Genomic DNA, 12,612 nt, shown 5'->3' on the forward strand with positions numbered 1-12,612 from the left:
CTTTTGTGTACAAACTGTATTGTGAAAATTTGTTGGGGGTTTTTTTGGTAGTCAAATAAAATAATAGAAGTGCATCAACAAGTAAAAATCAGCAAAGTTGTAGCACAAGCACAATACCACTATTGATAAAAGGCATATTTATTCAAAAGCATTTCTCCAACTCCTTGGACATCTCTGAGATAGCAAATATTGGCAAAGGAGGACAAGTTGCTGAACACATTTAGCCTGGAAATTGACAACGCATGAATGGAAGTACATTGTTATTTTGCTATTAAACATTACAGGATGCTGACCCGTCCTTTCCAGCAGGATTACATGATTCTTTTTAAATTCCTTGTTAAATTATATATAGTCTATCACTCAGCCTTTCCCCTTCCCTCACACGCAAAATTGACAGTTTCCTTTGGCACAGCTGCAGGCTACAGTGACAGGATGCTGAAACAATGTTCACTCTTTGCTCTGCCCCTTTTTACTTTTGTTCTCCACTGAACACCCACCCTGAAGACTTCTGGGTAGTTCTAAATCTTGGTTAGTAAACTGAGATTTCTTAATTGAGCCCAATGACAGAGAATACACACTTGTTAATACTTTTATTTGAACTACAATCCTTTGAATTAAAATACTTCAAGAAATAACATTTTTTTGTTTGGCTTCAACTGCAGTTAAAATTTCTATTTAAAAAAATCTTCACTTTATCAGAAAATTATGTAGATTGTAACTATGAAAATATCCCAAAATTGTGCTGCAATATGGAAGCAAGATATACTAATTTATAATCACCTCCCAGAAATTCTGAAGGCTCACACACTCATTATATTTTCTCATGCTACTAATGTTTGGGGCAAGTTTTCTGCTGGTGTTGGGTCAGGTCCCATTGTGTGGTATCACCTTATTGGCATGGAGAACTTAGAACTTAAATCCTGTGATCCAGAAATCAGATCCCAGGATTGGGTTGTAAGGCAACATTCAGATATTGTTAGTCTGAAGAAGATGAAGATGAGTTCTTATATGCCGCTTTTCTGTACCAGAAGGAGTCTCAAAGTGGCTTACAACTGCCTTTCTTCTCCCCACAACAGACACCCTGTGAGGTGGGTAAGGCTGAGAGAGCCCTGATATTCCTGCTCAGTCAGAACAGTTTTATCAGTGCTGTGGCAAGCCCAAGGTCACCCCGCTGGTTGCATGTGGGAGAGCGCAGAGTCAAACCTGTCTCACCAGATTAGAAGTCCATGCTCCTAACCACTACACCAAGCTATATTGTGGTTGCTTCAGAGCACAAATGTCATAAATGTATTATGTTGTTGGTCCCCTTTTTAGTCAATCTTACTTAAATCTCATGGTAGTTTGCAACCAGGTCTTTTACTTCGCATACCTGATACCATAAAAGCGGAAAAAATATTTTCTCAGGCTGCAACATGGTATAAGGATAGAAGACAGGTTTACTTTGTCATACTGTTCATCTTTTTTTTTTTGAATTATATAAGGTTAATCAATGTGCCTATTGTTTGTTGCCTGATGTGTGGAGGATTCAAAGATTTCATTTATAAATCTCTGGGAACTGCAAGCAAGCATTTTGAACCCCCACCTGTTACACTTTCTGTGTAAATCTTTGTCATATGGTGCCCTCCTATGGTGGAAAAGATGTTTACAGCCCCCAAATTTTAAAAGGTCAATTTATGGACTATTTATTGTTGTATTTTTATTATTTATTTTTCTCACTGGGAAGTGAGAGAGAGGGCTGCCACTGGCGCCTTCTCAGTTTTAGATCAGATGATATTCACATTTCAAGAGTTCCTTTCTGTGGCTTTGCATTCAGCAAAGAAAGACACACTTGCCTGCCTTTGAAAACAGCTTTCTCCTTACATGGTAATTCATGTGCCATTCAGTATTAAATATTATTCCTTGCAATCTGGATTTCAAGCACATGTAATAATGTTTTAATATTTGTTATTTTGACAAAGCAAGTTTTATTTCTTGTTTTCTTGGAAGTGGTAGTGGAGATTAAAGTAACCAAGACTTGTACATAAGGACCAACTTGCTTGCTCTTTCTTTGACTGGATATAGTCAGATCATTCAGGCTGGTCCCTTTGGGGGCAGAAACAAGAAATTTTCCCCTTTTTTGTATGCTGTTTTCTCTTCCTGTCTTCATAGCCAGTCCAATCCCAAAATAAGAAGACATTAGTTTTCTGAGACTTGGCCCCAAAGTGACAATTAAATTTTGGTACTCTTCTATCAGCAATCTATGTAGTTAAATAAGCTTTAAAATGAAAATAAATACTTCCAGAGCATGAGGTAGATGCTAACTAATGAAATATAAAAACCTTTACCACAGACAACCTCCCTGAACCTGCGTTGAGCAGGGGATTGGACTAGATGGCCTGTGTGGCCCCTTCCAACTCTATGTTTCTATGATTCCTGTGGTGTGAGAAGAGACCAGGGCCCCCAACTTTTTTGAGCCTTCAGGCACATTTGGGATTCTGACAGCCTGGTAGAAACAGCCACAAAATGGCTGCCACAAAATGGCAGCAATGAAAGGTGGATCCAGCCTTAAAATGTCTGCCACAGCTTACCTTCAGTCACACAGTGAAGATCCTTGTGCAATGGTGGCTGCTGCTGTCAAAGCAAAGGGTTTCTTTTTAAAAAAAAAACTGCATGGCTAATTAAAGCCCCACCTCTGCTGAAATTTATAGGCCAATCAGAGGGTCACATTAAGGGCCAATCTTGGTGGGCCATCTAATCTAAACTATACAAGTTCGGGGTTTTCTCTTGTTCTCTGTTTGGTATTGTTGGTTGTATTGGCTGTTTCTTCTATTAAAGAGATCTGTTTTTGAAGAACTACTGCGTCTGTAATCACTGAACCTACAGACATAGCAACAGATGCTTTTGCATAGTGTAAGAATGGATCTATGGATCTAGTCTAGCATCATGGCCAAACAGGTGGCTCAAGGAGAACCACAAAGAAAGACACAGGCCCAGAGCAATTGTCACAAGTCACTGCACCTCAGAGTCTCTGAATGTGAAGTTCCTTATAACCATCATGGCTTTTAACCATTAATTAACTCATCCTTGATGTTTTTTGTTTGAAACCACATAACTAAAACTATGCATGTGTCATACTGTTAGGTAATTTTTACAAATGGAAGGCACAAACCTTTTTAAAATTACAAAAAAGGTTTTGATCCTATTAAACAACATCCATTCCTTTCAGATGCACACACTAAAACTGCAAATTGCTAAAAACACATCAACAAACCCAGGACCTTCTTTCATTCCTAACAGCTGAAACCAGAAAGGATGCACCTGCTAACAGCTGTCACGCTTGAACTCCTGCCCCACTTTCTTCCATCCTCCATAAGGACTTGGCCTTCTGCTTGCTTGGCTATAAAATACTTGCTTTGGATTGTTTTGCACTGTTCTCCTAAGTAAGTGACTTTAGGGGTTCTTCAGTGATCCCCAGGCAAAAGTCAGCTGCAGGACTTATTGGCTCTCTCAGGCGTGACACAGCAACCATTCAGACAGATTATGCAAGGGGATGGGGGCATCTAGTTGTCATTCTGTGTGTGTGTCCCTCATTCCCTGCATGCTTACCTGTTTTTGTCCTCTAGTCCAGTGGTCTCCAAGCTTTTTATCACTGGTGACCGGTCAACGCTTGACAATTTTACTGAGGCCCGGGGTGGGGGTAGTCTTTTGCCGAGGGACATCGTCACCACCTGAGCCCCTGCTCCACTTGCTTTCCCACCGGTCCCCCTGACTTCCCACCACCCACTGGGGGGCGCTGCCAGCAGCAGCTGTGCAGTGCCACGTCGAGGGGGAGCCCCAGCCATGGTGGCCGCTGGAGAGCACCAAAGGTGAGCCAGCGGCAGAGTGGTAGGGCAGCCCCTGAGGCAGCAGCCGGGGAGGAGGACGAGGAGTAGCCGCGGCCTGGTACCAACTGATCCACAGACCGGTCCCAGTCCTCGAACCGGGGGTTGGGGACCACTGCCGTCAGTTCCTGCTCCAGCAGCCGTCACAGTTTGCCCAGTTAAGTACATGATAGAGCCCAGCACCATGCAAAACACCTTACTGCTTTCACCTGTGACCAAGGTATGGATGCCATGGGAAGGGAGGGATAGGCAGACGTACTCCTTCCGCAGCTACCCGGTGCCACCACGACTAAATCCAGAAAGAAAGAGCAGACTAATTGCTGCTGCTGCATTTGGGATTTCCCAACTGAAGCTTGGAGCTTCAGTAGCTTATTCAGGCTTCAGCTGAGGATGGGTACCCACCTTACATACACTATCCAAAATGGGATTTCATTCAGGACATCCCAAGCTGCCTTATCCTGAGTCAGACCACTGACTCAATAGCATCTGTTTTGACAGGAAACAACTTCCCAGGACTCAGGCAGAAAAAGCCTAGAACCTTTATCTAGAGCCTGGGTCCTTCTGGCTGCAGACAACGTGGTCTACCTCTGAGCCATTGCACATAACCAGGATCTTCTTGTGAGTGGTTTCTGTACACTTCTGAATGCAGTGGTCACATTAAATAAAAAGAGGGGATAAAGTATATCTTTTTCTAGGGCAAAGGGGTTCATAGCTTCCCTGGCTTTGCCAGCACCTGAAGAGTCAGCCCTTGAAAGTATGATTTTTACCAGCCACTAGAAAATGTCAGATTATAATGCTTGCATGCAGGAAATAGTGACTGACAAGGACCCCATAGTTTTGTGAGAGTCAGAGATTTCCCACACTTTCAGGCTGTAAACCAAGGTATAATATCCAAGGTGACAATGGATTGTACAGGGATAGTTTCTCCAGAAGATTCAATATACTGCATACAGTTGCAGATAGAGAATAATTTGACTGATCTCCTTCTGTACTCTGGGCAGCTCCGTGAAAGATTAACATGCAACCCATGTGCAATTTTAATGAGTGTCTTTCTGTTGGCAAGTCACAACAGACTGGCAGCAATTATCCAGGGCTTCATATGGGGGACTTTCTCAATCCTTCTACCTAACAGGACATGCCAAGGACTGAACCTTATGTATGCAAACTACACCTATGGTTCCCACCCACATCAGTCCTACCAGCAGTATTTTGTGGTGTGTATCAGTGGTCCCCAACCTTTTTATCACCGGGACCACTCAACGCCAGGGACCACTCACCGGGGACCACTCAACGCCTTTTACTGAGGCCCGGGGGGGTAGTTTACTCCTCTACTTTCAACCACTACCCTAGCGCTCTCTGATTGCTATAGTAATGTTTAAACATTCCTTCAAAATAAGATACAGACACGCCACAACAATGAAGTGTGTTGTAAAGGGCTGGGGGGGGGGGGAGAAGGCGTCCTTCGGAGCCCACCTCCAATTAGTCGAAGGACCACATGTGGTCCGCGGCCCACAGGTTGGGGATCGCTAGTGTATATTTACCAAACCCTGCAGCTGGCTAATCATGGCTGCTCCTCCAGTAAAAGACTTGCATGTGGTATACAATGGTCATGGGCGGCAATGTCTGTGGATGCCTCATATTTACTGCTATGCTATACAGAAGGGCCAAATTCCATGAAGACATTGTGGTCTATGAATCAGCCTTCCAACTCCCCTATTTTCTAGTAAGTCCCTGGCTTCTTGAATCTAGGATTTCCAGCTGGAATCTAGGATTTCCAGCTTTCTTTTTACTTAGATCATCAAAAGTTCAGAGCTTATTAAAAAAAAAAAAACCCTTATAGCAGACTTTCCCAAACAGGGTTTCATGAAACCCTGGGGAGTCTTGATGGCTCTGGAAGGGTTTCTCAAATGACTTGGAATTAATCCATTTTTGATACATTTTTAAAGTTTGTTAAACATTTATTGGGTGATATAAACATATGTGGTCATTCTGACCCTCCTCCCATGGCCAATGATGGGCTTGGAGGGGGTAGGAAGGGAAGAGGTGGACATGTCCACATGTCCCATGTGGACATGTCCACAGCTATGCTTCCCAACCATATTCTGCACAATTGCACCACTTCTGCGGTTCCTCAAAACCTGAAAAATGTTTCAGGGGTTTCTCAAAGCCAAGAAAAGTTGCCCTATAGGGATGAACTAGGCAAGGGGTCTCCAACCTTTCTGATCCCATGGGCACTTGTGGAGTTCTGACACAGGCACAACCATTCAATGGCTGCCACAGGAGGTGAAGCCAACAACAAAAAAATCAGGGATTGAGATCATGCATAGCTCAAGTAGTAACTAGAGTCAAGGGGGTAGCTGTGTTGGTCTGAAGCAGCAGAACCTATTTTGAGCCCTGGGTGCTTAAAAAAATTACAAATGAAAATTACAAAACACAAATGAAAATGTACTTCCAGACAATACTTAATGGTATATGACATCTGATTCATTGCATATTAAGGAAGTTCCAATAAATCCAAGGTAAGGGTGCTTACCCAGAAAAAGACACAGAATCTGATGCATGACAAAGCTCAGGCCATGTGATTGATGAATACAAGAGAGTGCCTCTGATATTACACCTCTGGGAGTAGGATTTTCAGATCAAAAGATGTTGGCTTCCAAACAGGCCTGAGATTCAGCACCTCTTGTTTTCTTTCAAAACAGTGGACCTATTCAACTGTTTGTTACTGGGGGAAGAATAAAAGAAAATACCTCAGAAAGAGCTTCTTTTTTCCTTCTTCATATAAAATGGGTCATCAGTTGACCCCCCCTCCCCCCAGCAAACAGTCCTTCCCCCTCACCCCCAGTTTTGCTCTTCAAAACCTTCAACAATTCAAATTACAATGACGAAAGAGGTTGTGGCACCTTAAATGCGAGTTATCAAGGCAGAAGTTATCTGTAAACTGGAGCCCACCCAGCATGAGTAGGTGAAGTCTTTTGGCAAAGAGTGGGGCTAAAAAGTAAGATAAGAAAAGTATGGCAGTAAATGGGTGATTGCATCATCTTTGTTTTGTTGTGCTGATTTGCAATGCCTTGGCCTCTCCTCCCACTTCAGGTGGGAGCCTGAAAGATTTTACTTTTGACAATGAAGCCTATTTTGGACACTCACTGGCCTTATCTTGTATCTGTTGAAGCTTTGCAGAGAAATGTCGAGACTGCCCCTCTTGCACTTCATAGTCTTATACTCCAGTTTTTAGTGTTTACTCTTTTGCTCTCATGCTTTCAGCTTTTACTTTTGTGAATATATTTTATTCATCAGTGAACAGAGCATGGCACTTCAAGCATCTGATGAACTGGATTCTGGCTCTCCAAAGCTCGGCCATAAGGAACCCATTAGTCTTAACGTATTGCAAAACTATTGTTTTCTGAAACAGAAAATGCCTCCGGTACGAAAAGCGAAAGAAAGGCACAGAAATAAAGGGGGAATCAGGAGGAGGGCTGGAGCAATGGCGTGGATTACATCTGTTTATGTTTTGTTTACTTCATTTATATCCCAGCTTTATCTCCTGTGGGGACCCAAAGCAGCTTATATCATTCACCCGTCCTCCACTTTATCCTCACACAGCAACTCAGTGAGATAGGTTAGTTAGGCTGAGAGAGTGTGCCTGATCACCCAGCGAACCTTCCATGGCAGAGTGGGGACTCACACCTCAGCCTCCTAAATCAGGCTGTCTCAACCAGGGTTTCATGAAGCCCTGGGGTTTCTTGGCCCAGGAATGCGTGGGAATTAATAAATTTTATATATATATATTTTAAATGTGTTAAGCATTTATTGGGTGGTATGACCATATATGGTCATGTTGACCCACCCATTCTCTCCCAAAATGGCCAATGATGGGCCTGGATGGGGGGGAGGGGTCTCAGGTGTGTGTGTACACAGCTATGCTTCACAACTATATTCTGTACGATCATGCTACTTCTGGGGTTTCTTGAAGCCTGAAGAATGTTTCAGGGGTTTCTCATCGGTAAAAGGGTTGAGAAAAGCTGTCCTAGATCCTAGGCCAAAATTCTAATTTCTACCTCATACTGGTTGTCATTCTTTCTAGCCCTCTTGGTGGCTATTGGCATCAAAGATCTTGCCTACCTACAGACATCCTACATGATCTCAGACTCGAATATCAAGCATAAGGAAAAGAATCATACCGAATGTGCAGCCAAAATATTTGCACATGTACAGGAGGTAATCGGCATTCATTGTAGCAATTGTCAGGAAGATTAGAAGAGCCTGAGGTGAAACTCGAATCTGTCACATGGGGGAGGGAGGAGGGAGGGCTGTCATGCAAAACAGGTGCATGTCTCTCATGGCACTGATGCGGCTGTTTTTGAACTACAAGTCAAATACACCTCAGGAGCGTATAGCAAGGGGAAATGTTGGCTTTAGAAACCGCAGGGTTGCCACAGTGGCCGATCAGGCAGATGGTCAGAATTAATGGCTTCTCACAGTTCAGATTACGACAGCAGAGGTCATGGATTCATTGTGTAGCTGTAGGAGCTCTGCCCTACCCAGAGACGATAAAACCGAGAAGACCAGCCCAACCTCTATGTGCACCTGTGACATTACATTACTCAAACTGGATTTTAAACCACGAATCACTTTAGGAAGTAGAAGAGAATATTTTGAGTAGGGTTGACACAATGCCGCAGTCAAACAGACCAATTTAAAAAACATCAGCTGGCATAAGATCATCAGATCAACAACTTTCTTGTGGAAACCTGCACTTGATCGTCCTGTGCTTGGTTGCACCAAGACTGTGGGGGAAGCAGGTGGTATAAAAAGACTTCTTTGTGCGCCCCTCCTCTGCATCTCTGCTTTTCCCCAGGGGTAGTAAAGCAACAACAGCAATCAGCATACTTCCAGCATCAGGACTGGAAACAAAAAAGCCAAGATTTGCAGTTCTGGGACCCTCTAGTGTTAAAATACATAGGATTGCACGTTTGTGTGTCTCACATTTAAACTTTGCATTTCAAATCTCCTAGACGTGCACCTAAACATGTAACCTAGTCTGATCCTAAGGATAGATGCTACAGATCTCAGATTTGCTAAGATAAAAGGAGTCCAGGGGCCGCTTATATGGGAGGATTGGATGGAGGAAAGAGTGCTTAACCTGCAAATCCCTTAAGCAGCTGAACAGAGAATCTGGCCTTGGCCTCAGATCCCCCTCAGAGGGTCATCCCAAAGGGAAAGTAGCCCTTCAACCACTGCTTTCTGGGCAGCAGTTTCCTTTAAGAGCAAGTAATGGAGCAGGTCAAAAGAGTTCAGTCCTGACTGTTCCACTCTTTCATCCCAACCCCCACTCCAAATCCAGGTGCCCCCTGATTCAACTTGCAACCTCCCCCCAGCTGCCCCCACTACCTTAGAGAATCATGGGGTTGGGAAATAGCCAGGCAGCTACAGAAAGGAGGAGGTAGCAGAAAGGGGGGCTGTAGGAAGCATCCCAGGCTAAGAAGAGCTGTGGGTAGAGGTGTGTGATTATGAAGTCCAGCTGGTAAGGATGCAGCCTTTTCTTCAGCTTCATGCAGACAGATTGGTTGTATAATCGAGAGCTGCCAATCCCCATATATTACAGTGGCATAATCTATGGCTGGTCTGGTCCTATGAAAGGTATAAGTGGCCCAGAATTTCAAGGGGAGTTAGCTTAGGAGTTCACATACAAAGGGTTTACAGGAAAGTAGACAGTGAGACTTGGGGGGGGGGGGGGAAACCAGGTTTTCCAGCTTTATTAGGCAACTAGTCCTAAAGCCTGTTGCACCCAGGAATGCAACGGGCACTAGCAGGGGGAGCCCTTGACATTAAAGACATTGCCATACCTGTCTGGGGCATTGACAGCGTGGGCACCGTTCAGGGCAGGCAGCTGGGCCACTGCGCGAGCTAGCAGCCAACCGGCAGGAGCGTTGGGCAGGGCAGGGCAGCGCAGTCCGCTATACTCCACTGCGAGCATGCCTTATGGCCAGCTCTTTGGGGTGGGTGCTCCATGGGCCGGCCCAATCGGGGAGTGCCCAGCTTTGTCCGGACACCTGGATGTATCCTGGATACCACTCTGCCCTTAGTGGCTCTACCAAAATATTAGAGTCACTAATGGTTAAGATGATTTGGCTTTGTGGACAACAGGAACTGTAGTTGCCAACAGTAGGCTTCAGGCCTTCAGAAGGTCAGACATCACCAGCCAAGCAACAGGCAGTGCTAACTAAGCTCAATGAATGCGAGGCTTGGAAGCCTGGCTTCAAAAGGGTATAATGCCTCAGAGTCCAGCTTCCAGAGCAGCCATTTCTGCCTGGGGAGCTGATCTTTATAGTCTGGTAAAAAGGTAAAGGTATCCCCTGTGCAAACACCGAGTCATGCCTGACCCTTGGGGTGACGCCCTCTAGCGTTTTCATGGCAGACTCAATACGGGGTGGTTTGCCAGTGCCTTCCCCAGTCATTACCCTTTACCCCCCAGCAAGCTGGGTGCTCATTTTACCGACCTCGGAAGGATGGAAGGCTGAGTCAACCTTGAGCCAGCTGCTGGGATTGAACTCCCAGCCTCATGGGCAAAGCTTTCAGATGACTGCCTTACCACTCTGCGCCACAAGAGGCTCTTTATAGTCTTTATAGTCTGGAGATGAACAGTAATTCCAGGAGATCTCCAGGTTGCACCTGGAGGCTGGCTACCTCTGAGTTGGAAATATTCCTTGAGGTTTGAAAGTGGGGCCTCAAAAGGGTATAGTGACTCCACAGCCACCCAACCAGCCATATAGTGCCCCCAATCTATTTCAGGTCAAGAAAGCATTGCAGAGAGGAGGTAAGGTTGCCAGATAGGTGTAGGTTAATGTTCTGGAATTCCACATTTTCTAGGTATGCTTGAACCAGACCAGGTCAGAACTGCTGTGCACAGAGACCTCCTCTTAGGGCTGCCAGCTTCTAAGTGAGGCACAAATCCCACACCAACCATGAGCTAGCACCAGTTGCATTACAGCACACAATGGGCTTTATTACTAGCAAATAAATAAATGAGGGGTTGCTGCAAAGTAACTTCTAGTAATGGCAAAAAAGAAAAAAAAGACGGGAGCGAGTTTGATGTATCAATCAGGAGAGTTACCCTGATGTGCTTAGAGGAAGGGTGGCATAAAAATGAGATGCCTGTGAGTGCTTATTGCCATCAAGTTGCTTCTAACTTAAGGCAACCCTATGAATTAATAACCTCCCAAATGTCCTATTGCTAACAACCTTGCTCAGGTCTTGCTAACTGAGGCAGTGGCTTTCTTTATGGCATCAAGCCATCTCATGCTGAGTCTTCTTTTTCTCTTTGCTGCCCTTGACTTGCCCTGGAGTTATTGGCTTTGTGGGTGACTCAGTTGAGTCACTGTAGCTTCTAAGGAGAGTTTGATTGGATCTAGAATCCTCTTCTTGGTCTTTTTGGCAGTCAACTTTCTTCTTGTTAACTTCCTTAAAACTGCGATTGGGATGTGAGTGTCCTGCATAGTGCAGGGGTTGGACTAGATCAGGGGTAGTCAAACCTGTGTTCCTCCAGATGTCCATGGACTATAATTCCCATGAGCCCCTGCCAATGCTGGGAATTGTAGTCCATGGACATCTGGAGGAACACAGGTTTGACTACCCCTGGACTAGATGACCCATGAGGCCCTTTCCAACTCTATTATTCTGTGATTCTATACAGCATGAATTATTGTGATCTTAGTCACTAGAAACACATCTTTGCCTTTAAGAATCTTTCCTAGCTCCTTCTTGGCTGCCTGTTTCAGGATTTCTTGGTTGCAGTCTCACTTTTGGTTAATGACGAATGAAATAGATTAGATCATTTCAGATTGCAATAGAAGTTAGAAAGACAAAGGGCATGGCTCTTGTCCTCTTGTGAATATTGATTGCCTGCCACAGTTGCCTTTCTTCTTGTGGGGTTGCCAGCCTCCAGGTGGGACCAGGAAATCTGCCACTATTACAATGGATCGCTGAACCATAGAGATCTGTCCCCCTGGGGAAAGCACTTTGGAGGGTAGACTCTGGCACTGCATTCCCCTGAGGTCCCTCCTAAAATCCTGCTCTCCCCATGATCCCCGCCCCAAATCTCCAGGTATTTCCTAACCTAGAGCAGACAACAGGGACTGGCATGTTCTAATTGGTGTTTAGAAAACATCACATTGACTGATAACTTTATATTTTCAAGCTCTCTTTTGCAGCTGCCTTTGGTGCACTCAAATCTCGCTTTGTACCCACCATCTCCTCCAATTAAGTCTGCAACAATTGCTTTTTAAAACCATTCCAAACCCCGCAATAATTGTGGTGGCATCTTCAGAGTGAAATATCATCTTTGAACGACTGCCTGGAGTGAGACGCTGTAATATATATATTATATATATATTTAAGTTACTTAATTGCAAAGCTGATTAATCAAGACCACGGAACAAAGCCCAGGGATAAAATCCCTGAGAATCCCTCTTGCAGGGCCTCGAGATCCTCTGTTAACTAGCTTCCCAACAGTCCTAAGCAGATCTCCCCTAAAAAGTGTCCTTCGGAATGCAGAGCTGAAAGCGAGGCAGGCAAACACCCTCCTGCTCCAGCTGATATTGTGCAGCTATCGGGTGGGATGGGGCGGGGAGAACCAGCAGAGCAACCGGGACACACCGGCCGCCTTCAGGCCACTGGCAGCAGAAGAGACGGGGAGGCGGCGAGGAGTCTGCGCCGGGGGGGGGGGGCGACGGTTTCTATAGCAGCGAGTAGG

The sequence above is a fragment of the Paroedura picta genome, chromosome 9, assembly GCF_049243985.1.
Source record: "Paroedura picta isolate Pp20150507F chromosome 9, Ppicta_v3.0, whole genome shotgun sequence".
In the NCBI taxonomy this organism is placed as follows: Eukaryota; Metazoa; Chordata; class Lepidosauria; order Squamata; family Gekkonidae; genus Paroedura; species Paroedura picta.